This window comes from Peromyscus maniculatus, chromosome 14, assembly GCF_049852395.1.
Source record: "Peromyscus maniculatus bairdii isolate BWxNUB_F1_BW_parent chromosome 14, HU_Pman_BW_mat_3.1, whole genome shotgun sequence".
Lineage (NCBI taxonomy): Eukaryota > Metazoa > Chordata > Mammalia > Rodentia > Cricetidae > Peromyscus > Peromyscus maniculatus.
In genome coordinates this window covers 44,082,342-44,109,997 of record NC_134865.1, presented here as the reverse complement: position 1 = coordinate 44,109,997, position 27,656 = coordinate 44,082,342, and the positions used below count along the sequence as shown (strand labels likewise).

The 27,656-nt window shown below is 42.9% G+C and overlaps 1 long non-coding RNA gene across 2 annotated transcripts; it reads right to left on the bottom strand.

Moving 5' to 3' along the window:
* Positions 1-1,272: 1,272 nt before the first annotated feature.
* Positions 1,273-27,296, bottom strand: LOC121822374 (uncharacterized). 2 transcript variants are annotated; one of them, XR_006063434.2, is made up of 4 exons: positions 27,072-27,296; positions 23,076-23,141; positions 12,498-12,591; positions 1,273-3,474 (listed from the first exon to the last, which is right to left on the bottom strand). It is a non-coding gene; the product is annotated as an uncharacterized LOC121822374 (long non-coding RNA). The 2 variants fall into 2 exon arrangements; XR_013044366.1 differs by lacking the exon at positions 1,273-3,474 and adding an exon at positions 8,483-8,626.
* Between the last annotated feature and the right edge of the window lie 360 nt (positions 27,297-27,656).

Genomic DNA, 27,656 nt, shown 5'->3' with positions numbered 1-27,656 from the left:
AGTGGGGGCTGACAGAGAGAAATGGGTATGGGTTAGGAAGTGGGGCGGCGCTGAAGGGTTCTCGGGAAGGAGGAAAGCTTCTTTCACACCGAGGTTTGGCCGAGTCCCCAGAGAATGGTTGTGGGGGGGAAGGAGAGACACTTGCAAGGTTGCTACAGGGTGGGAGTGAGACCAGAGAGGCTGTAATGAAAGACAAGAGAGTGGCAATCGCCTACTTGAGTCCCAGCCTGGTGTGTCCACTTGGGGTCCCATGTAGAAAATGCCTCTGGCTAACAGTGGATAAGACAGAACGATGGGGAGAGTGTAAAGAGGGTCTGGGGAGGAGGGGAACTGTCTGCACAAGGTTCAGTGGAAACCCCAGTCAATCTGACTTGCTCTCTTGATGCTAGATATTCTGATGGGTTCGACAATCTCAATGCAGTTTTAATTTTCACGTCCCAGATGGCTATGGACATTTCTTCATCTATTTATTGGTCATCTGCATATTTCCTTTGAGAACCATCTATTCAGTGCACTTGCCCATTTGTTGATTTGTATAATTTTTGGACTTATTTAATAAAACCTGGATAATAATCTCCTGCCAGATATATAGTTCATAAAGATTTTCTCTTATTATGTAGGTTACCTCTCCATCTGCTGATTGTTTTCTTAGCTTTGAGGAAGGATGTTAATTTAATGCAATCCCATGTGTCAGTTCTGGGAATTCTTTCCCAAGCTATTGGAGTCTTTTCAGGAAGTCTTCATCAAGGCCTGTGCCTTAAAGTGTTTTACCCTAGCACTCTCAGAGTTTTGGGCCTTACATCAAGGTCTTTCGAAGTGTGTGTGTGTGTGTGTGTGTGTAGAGAGAGAGAGAGAGGAGAGGAGAGGAGAGGAGAGGAGAGGAGAGGAGAGGAGAGGAGAGGAGAGGAGAGGAGAGGAGAGGAGAGGAGAGGAGAGAAGAGGAGAGGAGAGGAGAGAGCACTTAATTTAATCCTTATATATATGAATGTCCAGTTTATGTCGTTTTCTCAAAACCGTTTGTTTAAGAGGTTCTTTTCTCCACTGCACGTTTTTGCCAAAAAATTAGGTGGTTGTAACTATATGGGTCTATTTCTAGGTCTCTATTTTTTTTTTTTTTTTTTTTTTTGGTTTTTCGAGACAGGGTTTCTCTGTGTAGCTTTGCGCCTTTCCTGGAACTCACTTGGTAGCCCAGGCTGGCCTCGAACTCACAGAGATCCACCTGGCTCTGCCTCCCGAGTGCTGGGATTAAAGGCGTGCGCCACCACCGTTTATGTGGCTATTTTTGTATTATCATGTGTTTTTGTTACTATGGCTCTGTAGTATAATTTGAGCTCAGGAATAGTGATAATTGCTCTTTCTGAGATTGCTTTGACTCTTTAGTCTTTTGTACTCCATAGAAATTTTAGTTATCTCTGTGCATAAGGCCATTGAAATTTTGTTGGAAATTTGAGTTTGTAGATCGCTTTTTATAATGTCATCATTTTCACAATATTAATTCCACTGATCTGTGAGGTTTTTCCAAGCTCTAGTGTCTTCTATTTCTCCCATCAGTGGGTTCAACTTTCCATTGTGGAGGTCTTTGACCTCTTTAGTTATTCCTAGGTATTATTTTTTAAGAACTATCATGAATGAGATTTTTTTTCTTGAATTGTCTCTCACAATCTTGTTATTTTATTGGTCTATAGCTCCTGATTCGTTATTTTGATTCTGTAGCCTGATACTTTCCTAGGATGTTTATCAGACCTGAGAGTTTTCTGGTGGGATTTTTAGGGCCTCATAAGCATATAATTGTGTCATGTGCAAATAAAAATACTTTGGATTTTTCCTTTTTTTTTTTTCTTGCTTTGTTGTGCTAGGACTGCAAGCACATTATTGCATAAGAGTCAATTCTTTGTGTTTTGATTGTGCAGGAAATGCTTTCAGATTTTCCTCATTTAATATACTACCATTAGGTATGTCTCATAGAGCTTTTATTATGTCACGGTATGTTCCTTTCTAGTTCTAGCTTTTTCAGGACTTTTACCACGAAATGATGTTGATTTCTATTTTCTCTTTTAAATGAGTTGAGTTAATTCAAGGTGGTACAGTATTCACAGTAGAGCCAAAATAGCAGGCTCTGGCAGGATTCCAGACTGAGTTTACTTTTACAGCTGAGGTAGGAATAGTTGCATGAAAGCTGGAGACAATGAGCCAGTGTGTGTGTGTGTGTGTGTGTGTGTGTGTGTGTGTGTGTGTGTGTGTGTGTAAACAAAAAAGTTTATTAAAATGTACAGCAGTCTCCAGGGCACTTTACTCTAACTGTAAGTGGCAAAAGTCATTATGGGAGAGAATATAGATGTTAAATAGGCACAGGAAAGTGTCACCATCACCTCAGGACAAGGAACAGCTTACCTTTAGCCAGGTTTCTTTATTCCAGCTATGGCCGGTCCCCTCCTTCTGTTCCTGTTTGTCTTCCTCTCCCATCTCCTTGGCCTGCTTCTTGGGCCATTTCAACAGCTTCTTTTTGCCACCTTCATGGCCCAACATGGCACTTGTGGCCCCTTCCCCAGGGGATGCTGAATACTGACAAAGGTTTTTCTGCATCCATTGAGGTGATCATGAAATTTCTGTCCTTAAGTCTTCTTATGTGTTCTATTACAGTTTTTGGTATGTGTAGGTTGAATCATCTGCATCCCTAGAATAAAACCAACTCGATCATGTATGAGCTCTTTAGTGTGTTGTTGACTTCAGTTTAAAATATTTTCTCTAAATCTGTTTTCAAGTAATATATTTATTAGTTTTTAATAGTTCTATAAATGTTTTGATCATATTTTCCCTATAATTTCATCAAATAGATTTCCTATATCTTTAGTTTGTTGTTGTTCTTTGATCAGTTCCCTCTACTTCGATTCTTGGGTTTTGTGTCTTGCTAAAATTCTAGAATTCTTCGAAGTTGAGGTTGCCTGCTCCATCTCCCACTTCTGATGCCCTGATGTGGTAGTTTCTCAATTTTGTCTTCCACCATTGATTTCTTTCTTCCATATGGCCCAGTCCATTGATTATACATTCTACTGTTTTTCTTGATTCATTGAGTTTTTCATTCCCAGCATATCCATTTGCTGCCCCCCCACCACACAAAATCTCAATTAATCATTGCTTAATTTCCACCCATAAGCCTGACTTTCTCATCTTTTTCTGCCTTTATTCTACAAGTCTTGAATTGATTTTTTTATTTCATTCATCTGCTTTTGTGTATTTTCTTTGAAGTCATTGATAAATTTTTGCAAGTAAACTTCTGAATTCTTTATCCATCATTTTACCCATGTCAGTATCTTTGGATTCTGCCACCAAGGAATTAGAGGAGTCACGTAGCCTTGCACATTCACATCTCTTGTGTTCATCTTCTGGTTTGCACATCTATTGGTTTGGACATCTCATTTGAAGACCTTCTTAGTGACAAGCCTGCTCTTCGGGACTCAACCCTTGGTGACATTCCTAAAAGAGAAAACAAACTGCTGTGACAGCATCAAACTGAATTATAAAAAAAAAGACAAAGAAAACTTATTAAATCTGACTCATATACCCCTGATGACCTTAGGCCAGAAATGTTTAAAGTAATGTCATGTGTGTTATGAAGGTTAAAAGTATACACAGTAACTAGAAAGTAGCAAATGAATGAAATAAAGGAAGGAGACAAGAAAAGAGCAAATGGAAGAAGCAGCAATACTAAAAGAAATGAAAAACAAAGATTGTTACAAGGTGGGGAGAAGCAGTAGAGTAAAAACAAACACGGATCCCCAATGGCGAAAAGAAGTATAATCAAAATTAATTAAGTGCGATGTGGTGGACCAGCCCCTACATTTATTTACCCCAGGGACTCTTGAGGAATGAGGAATAAGAGAATTACTTAGAAATCGAGGAGAGAAACAGAGAAACACAGGATAGACTCAAGTGGGCTTGGATCCTTATCCACTGGCCCAGAACTGTATTCCAAAGGTCTATTTATAACAATGCCAAGGGGTGGAGCAAAAGACCTCCCCCTTGCTAGTTACAGTCAAGTGTAGACCCTTACAAACACCTGATACTCAGGCCCGTGGTCCAACCTCTTATGCAGTCCTGCTGGGTACAGCCACTAGGAAACCTAGATAGCTACAACAGGTCCCTCTTCTTTATATTTTAAAAGAAAAAACTTGGGCTGGAGAGATGGCTCAGTGGTTAAGAGCACCGACTGCTCTTCCAGAGGTCCTGAGTTCAATTCCCAGCAACCACATGGTGGCTCACAACCATCTGTAATGAGATCTGGCGCCCTCTTCTGTATACATAATAAATAAATAAATCTTTAAAAAAAAAAAGAAAAAAGAAAAAACTCTTGATGCAAATGCATCAAACTTTAAGACTCCCTTAGCTTCATCATTACTATTAACAGGTTAACATAATTCTAACATAAATATTGCTATACATAGTTACAATTCTCTCACTCTTACATCTTAAAGAAAACTCTTAATAGAACCATTTGAATTTTTTGCTAACAAAACATAGGATACACAATTATAATTCCTACAAACCTACTCTCAAACTTACATAATTATAATTTTTACAAACCTACTCTCAACCTACAAATCTACATTGCCTAAAGCTTATGCTACCCTAAACCTATATTTCTCAAACTAAATTTATGACTTATTTAAACATATTCTATAGGACTCTTTTATAAACCTTAACTAAGACTCTCTTCACTTAAGCCTATATAATAAACTTACATTCTATAGGTCTACTTTATAAACCTTACCTAAGTCTTACTTAAACCTTAACATCTAGAAGAAACCTAAGTCTACAACTAGCATCTTCACTTCTTACAGGCTTATTATAGGACTACGTTAGACATTCTTAAAGAAGCTCTATAGGACTACCTTAGCAAAGATACTTCTTATATTCATAAATTTTATAGGACTACCTTATTTAAACTTACATCATGGCCATTTACTACATGTCTTATTTCTTACACGCTTATTAGAGCTACATGTCTTAAAGAAATTCTATAGATCTATTACATAGCTAACTTAACATCTACATTATTTTCCAACAAGACAGAGAGTAATTTTCTACTTTAGAAAGACTCTCTTAACAAGACATGAAGTACACAAATCATTTCTAAAGTTCACAGTTTATAGTAAAGTTCAGAGTTTATAGTCAGCTTTGATATTATTCTAAAAGGTTTTGAGAGTTTGAAACAAGAGTCTTATTTGGCAATGGCTCTTCTAAAGCTGGGATTCAGTGAGTTCTGTTGCTATGGAATTGTAACACTTGTTGCTAGGGAGCTGTAACATTCTCAGGACAAATACCACTCCTCACAGTCACTTTTCTCACCGCTGACCTCTCAGCCATCCCAGAACTGGAAGAAATGTGCTCTCAGCAGTAAACGGTTTCTAACTAGAGGCTGTCCCTTTACAGAAATTCATAACAGCTCCCCTGTAAGTGCTTCAATTCAAATGTTTCTGTTCCAGCAGTACTTTTGGTTTGATCTACCAAAAAGCTTTGCTTCAGACTGAGGGTGAAATTACTGTATTGAACCTCCATAAAGCTCTTAGCAAAAACTCCTTGAGCAACTATTAGATGATATAAGTGACTGTTTCAAACCTGCATTGATACTACATTTCCCAGAAAGCCTTTCGGGTACACTAGCAAACTTTCTGGTTCCCTATATAGGGTTTCACTTTTGCAATGGGAGATTTTTCTTCCCTAAACTTGGGTTAGGATGCCTGCACACACACACACACACACACACACACACACACACACACACACACACACGCCCGCCCTTAACAGGCATACTACTCCAGTTCCCAAGATTTGCATCCATTTTTCTGAGCACTCAAGTTGTGGCTTATTATCTGAGGCAAAATTCCCTCAGGGCTTGCTCTTCAGCAGTAACAGATCAGTGAGTGAAATGAAAGTACATGAAACAAAGGTTTCCCAAAAAGATCCTCCTTCTGATAGAAAAGAGGGCTTCTCTCCTGGACAGCTCCCCATCCTGTCCTGGCTCCTTCCCCAGATAGTGTCTCTGATACTTAGCTTCCCTGCCTTCTCCACCACGCAGCTTCCTCAAGCTGCCCTGCACTCTCTCATCAGGCCCTTGCCTCAGGGGATTTTCCCATCCAGATGAAATTAATTTTGTTCTTACAGAAAGAGCAACAGAAAAGTTCTGAAAGGCTTTTTAGTTTTTTAGAGAGAGATTAAGTTTTTCCCAAGAGAAAGAAAGACCATCAAATTTCCCCCAAAACTTCTGTCTTCTGAGCTTTGGTTTCAGTGGTCAAGAGGAAACTAATTCTGTTGGTAAGGTGTTGCACTGCTGACAGAATCCACCTCAGGGACAATTCCCCCCTTCTTTTCCGGGCTTAGATCTAGACCATTCAGAATCAAACGCCCACAGGCTTTCATGGGAATTTCTGTCCATTAAGTTCTTCTTTGATAGATGTTTCCTCTGATTCTTCCCTGATTTTGCATTCATAGCCCCATAGTTTCTCTGTCTAGTTGCTTATTTTTATGCTATATTCCTTCATTTTTACTCTACCTTATCTAAATTTCTTCCTGAACTAAATTACTACACTCTACCTTCCTTAATTTTTATAGACAGCAGAGAGAGAGAGAGAGAGAGAGAGAGAACACCTAATTTTTAGAGAAATCCAATGCTGCAGTCTTGTGGTAGTTCACCTCCTAACCTATGCACCCAAGAATAAAATACCGTTGCCCTCATTTTTCATTCCTTATTGGCATGCCTACACTCACAACACCCCTTAATCCTTTTGCTAAGTCCTAGGGTTATTTTTTTTTCCTTTTTTTGTCCCTTTCTTTATCTCTGTTCAGTGGCGCCATCTGTGGTGGACCAGCCCCCACATTTATTTACCCCAGGGACTCTTGAGGAATGAGGAATAAGAGACTTAGTTAGATATAAAGGGGAGAGAAACAGAGAGAAAACACAGGATAGACTTGAGTGGGCCTGGGTCCTGATCCACCAGCCCAGAACGTTATTCCAAAGGTCTATGTATAATAATGCCAAGGGGCAGAGCAAAAGACCTCCCCCTTTCTAGTTACAGTCAAGTGTAGACCCTTACAAACTCCCATACTCAGGCCTGTGGTCCAATCAACCTCTTATGCAGTCCTGCTGGGTACAGCCACTAGGAAACCTCAGGGGCTACAAGAGTGTAATACATGGAGTAAAGTAAAAACATAAAGGTTTTAAAAATAAAGCATTGCTAAAAGCATAATTTTAAAGGAGGGGGGATTGCACGGAAAGCTGAAATGTTAGGGTTGGCTTCCTTGGTTCTCTAAAATTAAGAGTCTGTCAGGTGGACATGGGAGTTGTCATTTGAACTTGAGGACTCTTCTCCTTCCTATAATTTATACTTGTACTGAACCTGAACTGGAGAGATATCCGATGTCCACAGAGTTCCCTTCCAGTTAGTAGCTTCCTTTCCTTGCGTACCAGTACCCTCTGCCTCCACACTGACCTTTATCATCTGTGGACCAGACAGGTTCACCACGCCCCTGAGACTCCTTGTTTTAAATGCTCTGTAGTGGCCAGTGTTTTAGTGAGGGGATAACAGTCCAATGTACTGGAATTCAAGGAAGCAAACACAACACAGATCTCTACAGGTAACCCAGTCTCCATCCTTTCAAATCTACTCACATTTAACACAGTCCAGGAGAAACAAGACTATTTCCAGAGCTGCTATGGTCAAAGCCTATACCCAGGCAGCCCTGACAAGCTAGGCTCAGCAACCTGTTCTCAATAGGCCAATTCAACAGACAATTCCTAGTGATAAGCAGAAAACAGAGATGTATTCAATGTGGATAAATTGGAAAGAGGAACTGTGCAGTCCAGTGATCCCCAAGTCTATCTTTGGGTTTAGGTTTAAACAGAAGTTAAGAGTGATGTAAAACTAAGCAGTCCTGGTCAAGCTCTGGTCCTGCCCATGTCCATCACTATCTCAACTCGAGTCTTTCCTACAAGGTGGTCTGGTGAGTTTTCAGAGCCATGCAAAACCTCTCTCCAGAAGACAAGCTTTCCTTCTGGCTGGCACTAGGGCCCAGCCTTTGCTGTCTTCCATCAAGAGACTCTTGGAGAAATTCCAATTGTTTGGGGTTCGTTATTTCAATGGTCTTATAGCTAAAGGAGGGCACCCATGTTTCTAGAACATCTTATTCCTACCAGGATGGCTACACTTTGGAAGCCTGAAATACTGTTAACTCTCCACAAGGTGGCTCCATTATCAAGTGCAACAATTTTCAAAGCTGGACACTTTCTAACCATTTGTAAAAGTTGGTACCTTGGGGCGTGTTAAACTTATATAGTCCTTAGATTTTTTAACATCCTTATCAACAACTGCTTTTCTCTTTATCATGTATATAGTAAGGTATATTTTTCAAAGATTTGTTTTATTTTTAACTCTGTATATATGGGGGGATTCTTCTGCTGTTTAGCTAAGTGATCTTGAACAAACTATTTTGAGTCTCAGCTGCTTTATCTATGGGATGAACATAGTCATCACTAACCCACAGATAGTGAAATAAGTGAAATATCATAAGCAGAGGTCCATATAGAAGCGCTCATGAAATGTTGGCCACACCCAATATTCCATTCCATGCTCTGAAAAAAAAAAAAAGATAAAGCTTCATAAGGTGGTTGCTCTCACACTGCAACTCTAATGCCATTTTCTAAATCTGAGAAGTCTGACCTGTTTCTCAGTCGCCATGACAGGTTCCATCCACATATCACAAGACATGACATCAGCCACTAAAATACGTTAACTGAACACCTACAGTACTGAAGCCAAGCTTACCCTTCAAAGGATTAAGAAAGGGGGGGACACCCCCCCACCCACCCCTTCTTTAAACAATATACAATAGACGTTTTAATTGTAACATTTCATGTTGTTTCCTGTTAAAATGTTTTAGACGCACGCAGGCTGTTTTAAAATGGCATCATTAATACCACTTATAATAATAAATCATAATCCAGAGCTGGTGAGATGGCTCCACAGCAAAGGTGCTGCCATGGCGACGATGGCCTGGGTTTCATCATCTGGTCCCACATGGCGTAAGGAAAAACGACTCTCACAGCTTCTCTCCCTCCATGCCTGTGCCTCCAGCTCTTGAGGATCCAAAGCCCTCTTCTGGACTCCATGGCCTCTTCGTCAGCTCCCGCCTCCAGTTCCTGTCCTGACTTCATTTGATGATGAACTGTGATCTGAAGTGTAAGCTGAATAAACCCTTTCCTCCCCAACTTGCTTTTGGTCATGGCGTTTCATCATAGCAATAGAAACCCTAATGAAGACGTCGAGGAAGGTAGACATGAGCTCACTGAGACTCTCTTAGGCCCTCTGCACCTAAGAATGAGGTCTTTTAGGAGTGTTTAGTCCACCTGAGTTCACTCTATTCCTCTGCCAGCATACCACCTACCTGTTGACAGTAGCAAACCTACAACCTCGTCCATCCTTTCTGCTTGGAGGCCTCCTTCAGGAGCTTTTATGAAAGCCTACATACAGACCCACCTCTTTATGATAGTTTCCATACAAACCTGCCTCAAAAGAGAAGAGTCCTCCCAGGTCTCTGGAAATGGGAAGTTAGCCTTTCAGACTTAACATTAACACTGAGCAGACAGACCAAACATCACACAGACTGTTGGGGATCACCAAGGTAAGGTTAGGTAGAAGGAGGGTGTTTTCAGTTACAGTTCCTGTTTTATTACAGAGGACTCCCATGTTCCAGGATAGAGTCATGTAAACCAAGGGCTTCCTGGGTTTGGTGAGAAGGTAGAGAGGAAGAATACAAATGTGGCCGTGTGGAAACCTACTGCTTCTGTTTCGCTGCTAAACAGTCCCTGGGATGGGCCTCTCATTGTCCACTGTAATCAACGCTGAAGGGCAAAGAAGGATGGAAGGGAAGAACAGAGGAAATAAGAGGGGAGAAGAGACTGAGGAGAGATGAAAATGTGAGGATAATTGTAAGGTAAGGAGAGAGAAGTTGGATGGAATACGGAGAATCAGATGATCAATTAAAGACTGAACATTTATAAATTTGACAGCCAGCCAGCCATTTTTTTCTTATTTTTAAGGCGGTCTGACTGTGAAGTGCAGGCTGGCCTCAGCCTCACTCCAGAGCCTCTTGCCTCTGTGTCCTGAGTGTTAGCGCTGCACTCCTGTCGTCCCCCCCCCCTCCCATGCCTGTCTTAATGTGTTCATGAAGCACTCATGTGCGAGGCGCTTAGACTCCATGGAAAGCAGTGAGATGGACAAGTGCATTGTCTTAAGGAGTAGATAAGTTATCCAGGCGGTGGTGGCGCACGCCTTTAATCCCAGCACTCGGGAGGCAGAGGCAGGCAGATCTCTGTGAGTTCAAGGCCAGCCTCGGCTACCAAGTGAGTCCCAGGAAAGGTGCAAAGCTACAAAGGAGCAGGTAAGTTGAGTGAAACAACATCTACTAAAGACAGAAAGCCAGGTTGCAAACGCATTCCTAGTTCCTTCCATTGTTACAGCTTCTCCATAAATTCTATCCATAAACCCAAGTAAGTAGACACAAACTATGCTAGACTCCTAAAATGCACCATTATCTCAAAAGCCAATTTAATTTTATTTGTTCTTTGGCTTGTATAATTGGGCTAATATTTTTTGCATTACTGCATGTCTACATAGTTTTAAAGAGCTGATAAAAAGCTCTATTTGTCCGTTTCTATATAGCCTACTCAATCAGCTTATTTTTTTTTAATTCCTTAAAAATGTAGCAGTAGAAAAGCCAGAGTCAAAACTGGTTTCTGTTTTAAGTTGATGATTGGAATAGATGCAAGACAAGAATAATTTGAAATTAAACACTGAATGTTGGATATAACATGAAGTGGATGAGCTGACAATCTACTTTAAAAAAAAATCCAATGCTCACATGTACTAAAGCATTTAAGTCAGTAACAGAGGTGAACTTGAGGTCAAGGCTGTCAAATAATTTCTAAATAGTTTCCAGATTAATTCTTTGCCTTTGGTGCCAAGAAGGCTAATCATCTTTGTTTACTTTTAAATTATCAACTGCAGGTGTGACAGTCAAAATACTTGACAACCAGTATGGCTTGGACCATGACACTGGCCTTAGACCCTCAGATATGTTTTGTGATGCATTCTGGATGAAGAAATTGTCACCCTAATCATGGGGAAACTGGTATGTAGATAAGATGGAATGCAGCCTCCTTCCTGATGCATTAAAAATTAAGATTTGGGAGAAACAGCATGACCAACTGCATCTACAGATAAAAGAGCTGCCATGAATGAGGACATCCTTGCTGACCACAGCTTCCACATCTGGAGAACTTCTCCACACCGCTATAATCCTGTGTTGGTGTTCTGATTGTCCTTGCACTGAAGAGGTGAAGAGGGTCCAGTTTGAAAGAAATGTGTTTGTTTACTATACAACAGTATATCAAGAATCATAATTGGAGACCTCTTCCCCAGCACCCCGGGAGGTGGGCAGAATGTGGGCTCTTGGGTGCTGGCTTCTCCGGTGTCAGAACGTGCCTGTGCTTTGGATTGCTCTTCTCCCAAACACAGGTTCTTCAGAGGCAGGGCTGCTGCGGCAATGGGGAATGGAAGGAGAGGTTGCCTCCATGTTATGTGCTGAAGCAGCTCTCAGCACTGACCTACCTAATATTGACAGTAAAGGAACAGTGCATCTCTTGGCCTGGAGGAGAGTTTAGACGGCAGAGTGATGAAGGAGCGGATCATCCCTATAGAGAAACCACCTAGACTGGCAGAAGTCCCAGCAAGGGCAAGGAATGCCCATAGTGAGCAGTAGCAGATGGGGATGGCAGGTATCTGTTAGAGCCTTAATATCATCCATAACCACGAGGATTATATTTCATCTCATCCCCCTGGCAAGTTTCTCTGGGTAGAGACTACCAACAAGAGGAAGCCTAGATCCAAGATGGTTGTGAGCCCCTGCCCGCACAGTAATGGAGACTGACCCTACGGGCACGTTAAACAAGTGCCCTACCACTTGATCTATATCCCCAGGCAGTTTTTACTTTTAATTTTTGAGACGGGCCTCACTAAGTTGCTCAGGCTGGCCTTTGCTCCTCCTGCCTGGGTTTCCTAAGCCACAGAGATCACAGATCTGTGCGGCCAGACCTTACAGTGCGGCCGTGGACACAAAGCAAATAGATCAAGTATTACAAAAGGGGCACTGTGGTGGGTGCTGTGATAGTCTGTCCACACACACCCTTCCGGACCAACACATTGATGTCCTCCACTGCCACAATTATTACTTATTGGTGATGCTAAGCAAATCCCTCTCCAAGAGTCGTCACCCATTGAAATAAATGTCTTGCTTTATGCCTACTCCCCATGTGAAACTCGTATCCAGTGAGTGGTCAATGTAAGGGTATGCAAATAACTTGGGGCAATTCAGGAAGACCACTCCAGATCCCCATGGGAGTAGCTGAGGTCCTTTATCAGCAATGTCATCACAGTTCAACTCACATTAGCAAACTGGCTGCTTACACTCTCCATTTTTGTTCTTTGATTCCACATTGAGCCTCCTACATGCAGAGAAATCCGCTTCTGTATGTTTTTCCTAGGAAACATGACATAAGGTACTTTTAATAGGTATTTTTAAAATCTGTGTAAAAGTATATTGTGACTTAATTTATCAAAAATATGCTATAATTATGTTAAATATCAAACTTCATGAAAACAAATACCATATTTGGAAACAGAATAATATTTGGTAATTAATTTTGTGATGGTGTTTATTTTTAAGTAATTAGTATCTGCTTAGCCAAATTTAAAAAATAACTTTTTGTTCTCTTCAGAACATTTGAGGTTCATAAAAGTAAGCATCAGTGGTGATAAACTTTCACTTTTGTAGCTGAGTTTTTCTGTCCCGCAGCCACTCTCAAATGAACACAGTGAGACTTATACCAATTACAAATGCTCAGCCAATAGCTCAGGCTTGTTACTAACTAGCTCTTATATTTTAAATTAACCATATTCCTTGTTTATGCTCTACCACATGATGGTACCTTTATTAACATGACACATTCATCTCCTGCTCCCTCTGCATCTGGCTGGCAACTCCAGATTTCGCCCTTCTTCTCAGAATTCTCCTAGTCTGGCTCTCCCACCTAAGTTTATCCTGCTCAGCTATTAGCCAGTCAGCTTCTTTATTAAACCAATCACACAGACAAATCTTCACAGTGTACAAAAGGATTATTCCACAATATTTCCCCCTTTTGTCTAATTAAAAAGGGAGGTTTTAATTTTAACATAGTAAAATTGTATATAACAAAAACAACTATTAAGAATTATACTTACAATATCCAGTCCACTTGTATTTGGAAAATTTAGAGAAAATAATCTATTATCTTATCTTTGTGACTCTAAAGTTTTATACTTAATTTACCTTTTATCATAACTAAGAAAAACATTAACTACAACTATCTAGTCTTCAACTCCAGCAAAGACCTCAGAAGGGTGAAATGTTACCTAATGACAGAGACATCTGGCTGCCTGGACAGTCACTCTGGGTTCTTCTGTAATGTTGGGGCATCCAACTTTGGCTTACAGGCTATAGGGAAAAGGGGCCAGCCAAAGAAACCCATTCTCGCTCCGAAACCAGAGCTAATCAAAGAAACCCACCCTTACCCTGAAACTAGGGGTAGTGAAAGAAATATACCCTGGATCGGAGACCTGAGCCAGTGAAAGAAACAATGAAAGAAACACAGTTGCCCCTAACCAACTCACCAATGAAACCAACCAATCCCTGAGCAGGCAATCAGCCAATTCCTGAGCAGGTAACCAACCAATCCCTGAGCAGACAACCAACCAATCCCTGAGCAGGAAACCAACCAATCTCTGAGCAGGAAATCAACCAATCCCTGAGCAGGAAACCAACCAATTTCTGAGCACCCTCACCCTGAACTCAGAGCCAGTGAAAGAAACACAGCCTGGATCTGAGACCTGAGTCAGCGAAAGAAACACTTTAGTCCCAACCCAGAACCAAAGAAACACACTCTGACCCCAAAACCAGAACCAAAGAAACACACTTTGTCCCTAGAACCAGAGCCAGTGACAGAAATACACCCTGGCCCTAAGATTAGAGCCAAAAAGCTAAAAAGGGCCAATGAAAGTAACACAGTATGGTCCTGAAATCAGAGCTAGCTCTGCCCCAGATCAATAAAACCAACCAATCCCTATGCAGAAAATCTTCTCCCTGGAGAAACCCCACCCCTAAAAAGCCCTATATAAGCCCCTCTGCCTGTCCAGTTGTTGGCCGTTCTTTCCCACCCTGGCAGAGGCAACCACTCTCCAGAACTCCTCCTTCCCAAATAAATCTTCCTCAAAAGTCTTGGGTGAAGATCACCAACGCAGAACAGAACAACCTTGCTTGAGACATTCCCTTAGAGGTTTGAGCAGAAAAACCCTTGCTGAAATGCTCCTGTAGCCAGGCTGAGCAAGGCAGAAAGTAACAACTTTCTGCCTGAACCGGAGGAGATTGCTACATTTCTGCAGGGGTTTCCCCTTTAGCAGAGTGAAGCAGAAGAAGGAACGTCTTGGACTAGAGAGAAGCAGCAGCAGATATCTGCTGGGAATCCCTTGGGTGGGGTGGCAGAGCAAAGCTCAGCTTTAACGGCTCTCTCCTAGGAGAGGAGCAGGACCCAGACTCTGTATATTTCCCCTCTTTATGTGGCTATTTTCTTTTATATTACATTACACTCTTTTTAAGGACTTTTTATTTATTTATTTATTTATTTATTTATTTATTTATTTATTTATTTATTTATTTGGTTTTTCGAGACAGGGTTTCTCTGTGTAGCTTTGTGCTTTCCTGGAACTCGCTTTGGAGACTAGGCTGGCCTCGAACTCACAGAGATCCGCCTGCCTCTGCCTCCCGAGTGCTGGGATTAAAGGTGTGTGCCACCACTGCCCCGCAGGACTTTATTATTTTATGATGGTCTATACCTTCTCTTTTCTCTCTCAAGCCTACATATATTTTTAAACACACTATAACCTGTTTAGAGGTTTTCTTTTCTTTCAATCTGATCTATCTTTATGGTGTGTCTGTAACCTTTTTGTCTGCATGAACAAAACCCTAAACCTGCCACACAACACAGCTGGGAGAAGCCTTTCTGTACGGCGGCCTGTGTGAGAGACTGGGGGAACCGCCACTGACTTAGCTCACCGTGTACTGGCAGTTGCCAGATGTGTTTCTGTTCTGCAGCCAGTATGAGAGACACAAGACTAGGAAGTTGTCCCTGGCTCTGTTTTTGTGTGTTTAGAACCTTTTTTTTTTTTTTTTGTAAAGCTTCCTCAGGCTTTATGTGGGTGTATGTGGCCTTGGACATTGGGTGCCATTTGTAGGTGGAGTTTTCCTGTCCTGCAGCTGCTCTCAAATAAATACTCTGAGGCTTATATTAATTACAATGCTCAGTCAATAGCTCAGGCTTGTTACTAACTAGCTCTTACATTTTAAATTAACTCATATTCCTTATTTATGCTCTACTACATGGTGGTACCTTTATTAACATGGCACATTCATCTCCTGCTCCCTCTGCATCTGGCTAACAACTCTAGACTCTGCCCTTTTTCTTCCCAGAATTTTCCTAGTCTGGATCTCCCACCTAAGTTTATTATATTCAGCTATTAGCCAGTCAGCTTTGTTATTAAACCAATTATACAGACAAATCTCCACAGTATACAAAAAGATTATTCCACAGCACACTTTGCCATGTTTTAAACTTATCTCCTACAAACTTTTACATTAATTGTGTAGTCATGATATACATTTTCCATCCGGACGTTGGCTATTTTCAACTTCATGTTTTCGATAGTTTGGCTTAGTTTTCTTTTTTAAAGATTTGTTTTATTGTATGTGCCTGCTTGTCTGTCTATGCACCACATGCATTCAGGTGACCCCAGAGTCCAGAAGAGACTTTTGGGTCCCCCAGAACTGGAGTTACAGTTGCTTGTGAGGTTCTTTTCTCATATAATTATTTTGAGGTCATTGTCATAAACCAGTAGATCACGGATATGTAAGTTTATCTCTTGGCTCCGTGCTACTGAGGGAATATGTTTACTCTTTTTTTCCATTACCAAACTGGGTTAGTATAATACTGAAGTAAGCTTTAAAACTAAGAGATGGAAGCTTCTGGTGTTGCTATCTCAAGATCGTTTTCCAGGCCTTCTGTATTTCTGTGTAGATTTTGGAACTGGCTTTTCAGTTGTTGTAAGATATCCAGGTGAGACTTTAGTAGATCTTAACTGCTTCTGTCAATCAGTTTAAGTCCATTGCCATCATACTACTTGTAAATCTTAGTGAATCCGTTGCCTTATTTCAAGTGTCTCTTCATTGGTTTCAACAATGTTTTACAATTTTCAGGTAGAAGTTTAAATTTTTTTCAGTTGTATTTGGTCCTTATTAGTTTGCTCATTTTTGATGCTATTATAAATGTGATTATCCCTGAATTTGCTTTTGACTTTTTGTTTGACAGTGTGTGGCAATCCAACTAACCTCTATGTTGATCTTTTACCTGGCAAACTTGCAGAAGCTGGTAATCAGTTCTAGTAGCTTTAAAAAGAAAGAGGATTTACTGGTTTTTATTTTACACATAATGCATGAATTTTTATTTTACACGTATGCCTGTGTGCCACATTCATGCCTGGTCCCTAGGGAAGACAGAATAGGGCACCAGATCCATGTGAGGGTTAGAACCAAAACCACATCCTGTCCTCTGTAAAAACAAATGCTCTTCACCACTGAGCCATCTTCTAGCCCCTAGAATGGCTTTTAAATGAATTTCTTAGGTGGGTTGTTGTTGGTTTTTAAGACAGAGTCTTACTATGCAACCCTGGCTGGCCTGGAACTCACTATCTGGACCAGGCTGGCCTCAAGCTCACAGAGATTCACCTATCTCTGCCTCCCCAATGCTGGAATCAAAGGTGTGTGCTACCACACCCAGGTTTTGTTGTTGTGGAGGGTTTTTTTTGTGGAGTTTTTTGTTTGTTTGTTTTGTTTTTGTATAAGATAATGCCATCTACAAACAAAAATAGTTTGAATTTTTTCTCTCTGCCCAGAGTATCTTTTATTTAGTTTCTCTTATTTAAATGCGCTCTCTGCTGCTTCCAGTGCTTTTGGTAGCAGCAATGAAAGCAGACATTCTTGTCTTGTCCATAGCCTCAGAGTCCTAAGCACAGTTTTCCTCCGTTGAGGGCAGCACTGGGTGGTTAGCACGTGTCTCTTTCCAGTGTATAAATGCTCTTGTTTTCCCACTGTTTTCACATCTGGAGAATTCAATAGTTTGGGTAGTATAATTTTCTTATTCATGCGCTTAGGTGATTATGCATTTTGTCATACATTCTAATAATACAATTGCCATATTTTTGAATGTTAATCTAACTGCACATTCCTGTGATACGTGGTGTATAATAGAGGTAATCATGAGTCATAGTGTATTGTTGAGGTCCCTGGCTTCCACTTGGATTTTGAACATTTCTCCATGTTCTTCCAGTCTCCATTGTTAGTTACACGCCTGTTTATAATTGCTAATCTCTCTGCTGGATTAACCCTCTTTGCACTGGTCAGCATAGTTTGAATGCCTGTGAAGCAAATCAAGAGATGACAGATTCCTCAGATGACCTGCGGGAGTCTGCATCTGCTGAACCAGATTTTCCCACCACGTGGAGGAAACTGCAGTCTGACCAACTGCTGGAGTACAAGAGAAAAAAAAAAGTCTCCAAAAGAATGCTGGTCGCTGTATCAGGTAGGATGCTTTTTGACTGCAAGAAATAGATATCTCAATGTAAAACAGCTTAGACAATAAGGGTGAGCTGTTAGTTTATCTGCCTGGAAAGTCGAGCTGCTCTGGTTGACCCAAGTTCCTTATCCGAAGCGCGGAGCACAGAAGGTGATTGGAGCGACGGGTTTCCTTGGATCTCCCAAGAACAGTGTGTGGTACCTACGATGCATGAGAGAGTCACAGCAATTAGGGTATGGCTTAGGGCCACTGGGGCTTCCTTCTGCAAAACCTTGATTAGGAATGACTGATGCTAAGGTTGCATGAATGTCAGATTCCATTTGATTAAGGATGATATTCTATACTCGTATTCTATATGAGTTTCCCCCCTCCTCCTCTCCCTCCTCCTCCCCCCTCTCTCCCTCCCCTCTCTCCTCCTACTCTCCTCCTCCTTCTTGTTATAATTTGGCCTTTCCCATGAGTGGATTGTCTTCAGACTGGCTTGTGTCTTGGCTGATGGATATGAGCAACAGCAGCAAAAGGCAGGCTACAGTTTTTCCCTGTCAACCGTTTAGCAAATGTCTGGAATTCCACTTTGTTGTTCAATGTGAAGTCACGTGTCCTCCCTAATCAATGTACATGGGAAATCTGAGTGCACCCACTGGATCTGGGAGGGAATTCATCCCCTCCCGACCCTAAGTTACACCAAAGGGATGAGGGAATGGTATCGGAGAGATACTACAATGCTTTCTAGATTCTTATTTCTTTACCGAAAAGGTCAAATATCCCGGAAACTAGCGAGTGGTTTCATAATTGTGACAAATCCCAGGACTTGCACTGGCCTTCTCGTTTTCAATAGTAAGGAGAAAGTAAACAGATGCCATCTTGCACCAAAATAAAACGATGCCCAGCATATCAACCCAACAGATCCTTAGTTATTTTCCCATCTTATTGCAAACAGACTCATTTCTCAAACAATATGTCCTATAATCCCCGATTACAGTTTCCCCTTCCTCTGCTCCATCCAGTCCCTCTCCACCTCCCCTCCCATCCGGATCCACTCCCTTTCTGTCTCTCATTAAAAAAGAACGGGCTTCTAAGAGATAACAAAACATAACAAAATAAAGTATAAGATAAAACAAAAACCGTCACACTGAAGTCAGAAAAACCATCAGAAGGATTATTTTTATAAGTATGGCACACACTACAATTTATCTTCTGCCACTTTCTGGAATTCCCTTTGTGTCCCCAAGCATTGCACATGGCCCAACACAGAGGTGGCCTCGTGAACTGGGGAAAAAAAAAAACAAAAAAAAACAAAACAAAAAAAAACAGCAGCAAATGTCCCCTACCCCTGAATCTGCAGGGATCTGGAGATCCCCTCTGGCCACTGGTTACAGGATAACTGGGTTATTGTCAGGTAGGGACATATTTCTGAATTCGCATCATTTTAAGCTGAGTGTAAACGTCTACATCCGGATGAATTTTATCCTGGGATGATGAACAAACACGGGGATTCTGTCAGCATTGCTGGATAGAAACTTCAAAAATACTGGAGGACAGTGGGTGTCAGAGCAGGGAGACCTGCCTGCTCAGAATGTCAAGAGGATAAATCTGAAGATGATACCCTGTCACAGAAAAATGGAAGAGTTTATTTTTAAGTAGCTGGCAGTTGAACATTTAGAAAAGTAGGGTTAGCCAAATTATTCCCAGTTTTGCATGTATTATATGTGGGAAAGTCACGCCTAAGGCACTGTGATACCTTGGCAAATCTCCCATGCATCGTAGTGTGTGTGTGCGTGTGCGTGTGCGTGTGCGTGTGCGTGTGTGTGTGTGTGTGTGTGTGTGTGTGTGTGTGTGTGTGTTCAACTGGGTCCTCAAACTTATTATGTAGCCAAGAATGATCTTAAACTTCTGATCTTTCTACCCCTGCATGCCTAGCGCTGGGTTACAGGCCAGAGTCATCATGCGTAGTTTATGTGCTGCTGGGCATCCAATCCAGGACTTTGTGCACTCTACACAATACGCCATAGCTGAGCCATGTCCCCAGCCCTCAGGTGAATACCCCAACACAATCAGAGAGAGGGGAGGATGCTCACACTCCACCTTGTGTTCATCTCATGCTCTAGTTTCCTGTTGCTGCCTAACAGGTCACCACAAACCGTGATTTAAGACATTACAGCATCACACTCCAGTTCTTCTCAAGTGGTTTAGGAGGTCAGGAATCCGAAATGAATCCTGTAAGAGTAAAATCTAGGTGACAAGTATGGCTGACCCTTCTGAAGGTTTCTGGTGTAAATTCATTCAATGCCTCCTCTGGCTCCCAGAGGGATCCAGCATTTCTTCGATTACAATCCCATCCTCCTGGTCTCTGTTTTCCTTATCAAATTGCTTCCTCTCCTCTCTGGCCTCCTTCTGCCCTTAAGTAAAAACCTTCACTGTTTCATCTAGTCCATCTGGAAAATCCAGAATCCTCTTCCTGTCAAGATATTTAACTCAGTCACACATGCAAAAAAAAATCCCATTTACCACATAATTTTTTTGGAATTAGGATGGGGGCCTTAATTCCGTTTACCACAGTAAACAACACATATTTAGAAATAACATCCTAAATTATTTTTCAGCCTGAGGAGGATGTAGCCACCAACTAACCAATAATCCAGTGCTGCTCTTCTTTGCATCTATTGCTTAGCTTTGCTGTCGTATCACCTAAATGCCTATCCAGTTTAAGGAGGGCATGACCTGGAAGAGCAGCAGGCCTATTCCAGCGCTGACCTTGTGCGGATGGTGACATCAGATCAGGTGGGTATTTTGACTGTGTTGGAAGAAAGTTGAGCTTTGAGAAAGGTGACTTTGACTCTGGCATTTGCCGGATGGTGGGGGGGGGGGGAGGAGAGAGGTGGGGGGTGTCTCTGCCACCTTCCCAAGTCCGCAGAGAGACATCTGAGAGAGGTAAGAAAGCAGTTTGGTTCAACAGGACTTAGTATCGGTGTTGATTCAGTCTTCAGGAGTCTGACCCCAAATAATGTTAATTTTCAGCAGAATTTGGTGAAAAACTTTTCTGGTGATGATAACTCAGTCCCGTGTGCACAAGAAAGCATACATAAGTCTCCTTGAGGAACAAAGTGAGCTAAGTAAAGAGCAGACACGACTACATCGAAACTCTTTGTAAAGCACACACGACCTCTTCCATAACGACTCAGACTGACTAAGAAAAACGAACTTATGATAAAGGTCTGGGGGAGGATCCAGTGTGGTCTCGGGTCACACAGAGCGAAGGTCACCAGGCTAGAAAGCATTTCTGCTTTTGGACAGATAACAGGTCTTGCATTCCTTCCCTTGAAGGGACAGCCTCTTGTACTTAATGTTCCAGGTTCCCCTAGTGCTTATCTGTGAGCACAAAGACCTTTGTGCCCCCTACATGATGGGACAGCCTGGCTCTCTAGAACCGTAATTCCTTCCGGTGTGACAAGATAAATCGTGGGCAAGTGGTACCTGCAACAAGGCTGCCTGGAGTTGCCAGAATCACAGACGGGATTTAGAGAGAGCAGTATTTTATGATCAAAGATGATTTCGAAGTCATAGATTTCCATGCAGATGCTGAAAAACTAGCCTCTCCATGTGCCTTTTGCACAGATGTTCCCAGTTTCAGTATCTCATGAAAGGGCAATGTAGTATGACAGCCAGGATCGTGGCGCCAGTGTGGACAAGATAAAAACTACTTTTGGCACCAACAACATCCCCCAGTTTGTGTTCTTGTGGCCATATCCACCTCCCTCCCCGACTCTCAGTTCCCAGCAATGAAAATCTTTCTTCTTTTCTACAGTTTTGTCCTTTAAAGAATGCTCCACAAATAATATAACACACGTATGACCTTTCAGCATTGGTTTGATTGACACAGCATAATTCTGTAGAGACTCCTCTGGATTGTTTCCCTGAATCAGTAACTGACTATAACTGCTGAATAATATTCTGTCATGTGGACATACCACCGTTTGTTTAACCATTCTTCTGTTCAATGACATCTAGGGGGTCCATATACACATTCAGGTATAAGTTTCTGTGTGAACATGAGTTGTCGTTCCCCTGAGAGAATGTTCACAAATGTCACTGCGTTGCACAGCAGCTTCACGTTGAGGGTTTCTGGGAATTGCCAGTCTACTTTTCAGAGTCGCTACATTATTTCCTATTCCCTCAGTAGCACACGCACGATCAGGTGTCTTCCAGTCATTAGCAGCATTTGGACTTCTCATCCTTCCTGGCTGCAGCCATGTTGATTGGCATGCAGCGACAGTTCACTGTAATTGTGATTTTAAACTCCCTGGTACCTGATGACGATGACCAGCTTGGTCTTTGCTTATTCCAACCGTCACCAGCAGTGCCCCTCTGGGCACATGACGATGTGGGCACAATATCAAGGAGAGGCCTGTGACCTTCACCAAAGCTGTCCCGCTGGTTCCATTTTACAGACTGGGCTTCTGAACTGTGGGGATATTTTGTCTGTACTTGAACAAATAAAGTTTGCCTGGAGGCCAGAGGGCAGAGCCAGCCACTAGGTTAACCATAGAGGCCAGGCGGTGGTGGCACACACCTTTAATCCCAGCACTTGGTAGGAGGAAGCAGGAAGATCAGGAGTTCAATGCCACCCTTGGCTACACAAGATTGAGTCTGTCTAAAAAAGAAACAGAGCCACGTGGTGGTGGCTCACACCTTTAATCCCAGCACTAGGGAGGTGGAGACAGTAATATAAGGTGGATGGAGACAGGATCTCACCCCCTTTTTCATGCTGAGGAGTTGGCTAGGTAAGAACTCTCTGGTGGCTGTCTATTCTGCCTCTCTGATTTTTCAGCATTTGCTCTGATATCTGGCTCTGGGTTTTTATTAAGACCAACTAGAGTTCATGCTACACTGAACAACTTCATTTAAACAAATCTTCCTTTGTTAAAAATTAAAGGTATGAAATATGCTTTATTTAGCTCACTATTTTTTGAGAAGTGGCTTCTCACAACTCTAACAAAAAATATTTAGAATTAGAAATAGATACACCAAATATATTTCAATAAAGCTATACTCAACTAGTTAAGTCAATGTATCTTTACCTCATTAAAGTAAATAACATAAATTGCCCTTAATTTCTGAAAACAGAAACTGTGTCTTTCACTAACTTATGAGTAGATCAAATAACTCTCATTGGTAGTCCATAATAGGTTTATGTCATAATAGCTAACTACCATTCCGATTTCCCTTCTGTCCATTACTTATCTATTACTATGATAAAACACCTTGACCAAGGCAACTTCTAAAGGAAAGTGTGTGATTGGCTTACCGTGTCAGAGGGCTGGCGTCCGTGATGGTGCAGGAAAGGCGTGACTGGGAGAGCTCACATTTTGACCTGAAAGTGAGAGGCAAAGAGAGACACTGGAGATGATGCCAGTCTCTGGAAACCTCAAAGCCCACCCCTGGTGACACACTTCCTCCAACAAGGCCACACCTATAGGAGTCTCTATAGAATTATGCTGTGCCAATAAAACCAATACCAACAACACCTCCTAATCCTTCCCAAACAGTTTCACCAACTAGGGACCAATCATCAAATTGAGCCAATGGGAGCCGTTCTCATTCAAACCAGCATATACCTGCCATAGGTCAGGCATGAGGAACAGCCATCTAGAGCCATTAAAAAGCCAGCCCGTGATCTGGTTGCAGTATCTTAGGGATAAATAACATACACTCAGGAGGCAACGGCGATGAGAAATACACACAGAGTTCTTGCATACTGTTGGGTTTTGTGACTCGGCACTTGGGTATTAGTACACAAGCCCTCTCAGGGACCGTAAGTCATAGGTCGATCCTGTATTGCTTGGAAGATAGTTCCCCTGCAGACCATCAGTATTTCAGCTCCCTCCTCCCTTATTTAGGCCCATTTGCTTTTTCCTTTAAGAAATGGTGCTAAATATCATGTTAAAAAAAAACATTACCTCTACTACACTTTCCCTAGAACCCCTCATGGTCTACGTGCAGGACTGTCAGAGACTTGATATACCTATGGGTAGCGGAAGGGCAGTGGGCAGTTGGTGGAGGAAGACATGATGTAGCCAGGCTGTGGTTCAGATGGCTACAGTGAGGCCATCTGAGGTGACAGCGTGTAACAGGACATGAGCCAGGGTGAGCCACATCCTCCCAGAGGGCTGAAAGACGGAGGTCACTGCACCCCAGCTCCCAGGGAAGAGCAAAGCCTTCCCACCAGCTTCATGAGCCGGCTGGGACTCCCAGCTGCCTTTGCACGTGCGTACAAGTCACTCTCTGGAGGAGCATGAACTGGCCACAGTGGAACATTTTTCTCCTATGCTATCATCCACCCTCATTTTTTTTTTCTGCTGGGAAATCTGTGAAAAGTCAACGAAGGTCTGGTGGAAAGAAAATTAGAGCAAAATATGCATGTGTCTTCATTCTGCGCACATACTTTCCCTAGATATCGCTATCTCAATAGTAACGGTCGAGGGCTTCATACATGGTGGTCAGAAGGCTCTCTGGAGAAGTTCCATTCACATGTGTGTTACTGGCTTCCTTTTTCTCTGTGTGTGGCAGGAAGAATTAGCAGGGGGTCATCTCGTTTGGAGTAGCATGTTTTATGCTCCCATTGGAACTTGGGTTCAAAAGCATAAAATACATGTGTAGGAAGAGCACTTGTCTTAAGGTGTAGCCCAGGCTACAGCTGAATGGCCCAGAGGGAGGAACTTGGGCCGCCTCAGTTCATGCATCACTGGAATCTTCTCTAGGGGCCCAGCCAGAAGTCTAGCAAAACTGGAAGGCAGAAGTGGGGTGCCGGCCAATTCCATCTTTCCCATGAAAACGTTAATGGAGTTCCCACTAAACTTACTTGAACACCACTCCAAGGCAAAAACATCCCCAGCCCGGGGCTGGCAAAGCATCCAGTCTTTCTCCTGGAGGGAGCAGAGGGTCCTCATGCCTAAGAAAACATGAGGAGGCTCAAGCCTATCTCCAAAGAATTATGGAATAAGGGCAACTTCAATATCCATCTGGTCCTGGCCCTTCGACACTAACCAGGGCCGAGAGTGGAGAAACAGAAGAGGAGTGTTGTTCTACAGTGCTGCCAGCCTGTGCTCCGGTGTGGCATGATTGGCATGCACCAAGAGCCAAGGAAAGAAGGTTCTTTGAAAACAATGAGTGAAACCCAGGACTGAGATTTACTAGCCTGTATTATCTCACTCAACGGCCATGGCACCATGTCAGGAAAACATCACAGTGTTATGCGGTTCATTTCACATATGTGAGAAGTGAGGGGTGGACAGGTCTCACAGACAGTAAAAAGTCCAAGGTTCAGCAGACAGTTTGGCTCAAGATCCCTTCCCCTCATCCACTCAGCAACATCACTACGATGTCTACCACGAGTGGATCTGGGGTCTTTAAGTGAGGAATTAACAGATGGGGACTGGGGAGGGTGGTGAAGGACTGAGACAGAATATTCCTGGGGGTCAAAACTTTGGTTCAGTCTTGAAGGACAGAAAGGAGTTGACAGATAAAGGGCTGGAGACAGGAAATAGGAAGATTAATCCAGAAAGGAAATGCGATGTGCAGATATCTAAAAGGGAGGGAGATTATGTAAAGTGGTGAAGCTACGCAGTGTAGTGGGCTCTGGGTACCGAGTTTGGGTTGCACTGGGAAGAGGATGGGGCATAGGAGAATTAAGACTGGAAATCTATGTAAGCTGAAGAGAATGACTTCAAAGCTTAGGGGAAGCCAGGAATGGACAGCTGGGAGGTGAGCGACACTTGTCTTTTAGAAAGTGTTTTGTCTGTATATGGAATCGCCACAGAAAATTAGAGGCTGGGGTACGGCAAAGAACAGACACGGGATGGGGAGACAGGAAGTGATGCTTTAACCCAGTAAGAGAAACGGGGATGGAGAGTTGATGGCTGACTCGTTGTGGAGCGTAAAGGGACAAGGGTGTTCGGCCAGGGTGACATTGGTGTGCTCCACACACGCAAAGGTGCCCTTCGCTCATCTGGAGAAAACAGTGGAGGAAGGAGACAGGGCTGGGGACGGGGAGGAGAGAAATGAGTGCAACTTGGAATGGACTGCATTTGCTGTCCAAACGGGGCATCCAAAGAACTGTTCCAACGGAAGACCAGGTAAATGAGTCTTGGGCTCCAGACAGACACTCGGGCTCAGGAAACAGGTTTCAGAGTCATTTGGTGGTATTCAAGGCCATGGGCTTGGGCCAGTTCTTATCTATGACTCCAAATTCACTCTCCATGATTGCTTTCTGATGCTGGAGCTGGACCTGTAGACCGTGTTTCCGGTGTGCCAACTGGCCTCTTCTTAGGTTCTTGCAATGGAGGGAGAATGGAAGCTGGAAGAGGGAACGGGTATGAGCCTGCCACAGCACCGTTTGTTTGAGGGGTACGCGCGTGTGCATGCGTGCATGCATGCGTGCGTGCGTGCGTGCGTGCGTGCGTGTGTGTGTGTGTGTATGTGTGTGTGTATATGTGTGTATGTGTGTCTGTGTATGTGTGTATGTGTATATATGTGTGTCTGTATGTGTGTGTATGTGTGTGTGTATATGTGTGTGCCTGTATGTGTGTGTATGTGTGTGTGCATATGTGTGTGTCTGTATGTGTGTATGTGTGTGTATGTGTATATGCGTGTGTGTATATGTGTGTATGTGTGTGTGTGTATGTGTGTATGTGTGTGTGTGTGTATGTGTGTGTGTGTGTGTGTGTATGTACATGCCACATTTGTGCAGGTGCCTCTGGAGGCCAGAGGAGGATATCAGATCCCCTAGAACTGGAGTTCAGGTGGTTGTGAGGCACCTAATGTGGGTGCTGGGACCTGAACCCAGGTCTTCTACAAGAGAAATCAGTGCTCCTAACCACTGAGCCATCTTCCCAGCCTCGAGCCTCCCTTCTTCACACCAGCACCCCAGCTTCAGCCGTGGGGACCAGAAGTAGCCGCAGAGCCAGCTTCCGCATTGAGAGACTCTGGTTCTGTCACCTGCCCTTTCCTTCTGAGATTGGGCCCAGCAGTCTTCTTTCTGAGTTCTGATTTTTTTTTTTTTTTTTTGGTTTTCCGAGACAGGGTTTCTCTGTGTAGCTTTGCGCCTTTCCTGGAACTCACTTGGTAGCCCAGGCTGGCCTCGAACTCACAGAGATCCACCTGGCTCTGCCTCCTGAGTGCTGGGATTAAAGGCGTGCACCACCACCGCCCGGCTTGAGTTCTGATTTTAACAACGCAAGCCTCTTCCGGTGCTCCCCTAGCCCTAAGGGTGGAGTTGTTTCCTACAGGGCCCACCTTGACATACCTGATCTGAGAGTTCTTTCACCTTCTCGGTCGCCTGGTGAATGTTTTACCAAGTTAACAATTCTTCAGTGGTAAAATCTCTCAGTTGAAGTAACTGGTGTGATTCCATCTCCCAGTTAGAATGGACTGTTGCAGGGTGAATAGAGTTTCCCAAAGAACCCCGAGGACCATCAGTATTCGGGAGCCGACAGTGGAGAGGGCGAGAGAGACAGGAGATTCAAAAGAGTCTGTGTTACCAAGGAAACAAACCAAGCAATAATGAGAGATGGAACATTCAGAACACAGCAAGAGGTGGGGGGTGGGGACTAGGCCCCACCCCTCCCTGATGAGGAAGAGATACTCGATTCAGAAGTGTATTCAATTCAGAAGATGCCCACACTCCTATAAAGCAACCCCAATGTGTTGCTGGAGGGCTTCTCTCCAGGTTCCCCAAGCCCCACAGTCCCACAATCCACGTATAAAATAATCACTCAGACGCTTATATTACTTATAAACTGTATGGCCGTGGCAGGCTTCTTGCTAACTGTTCTTTTATTAACCCATTTCTATAAATCTATACCTTGCCACGTGGCTGGTGGCTTACCGG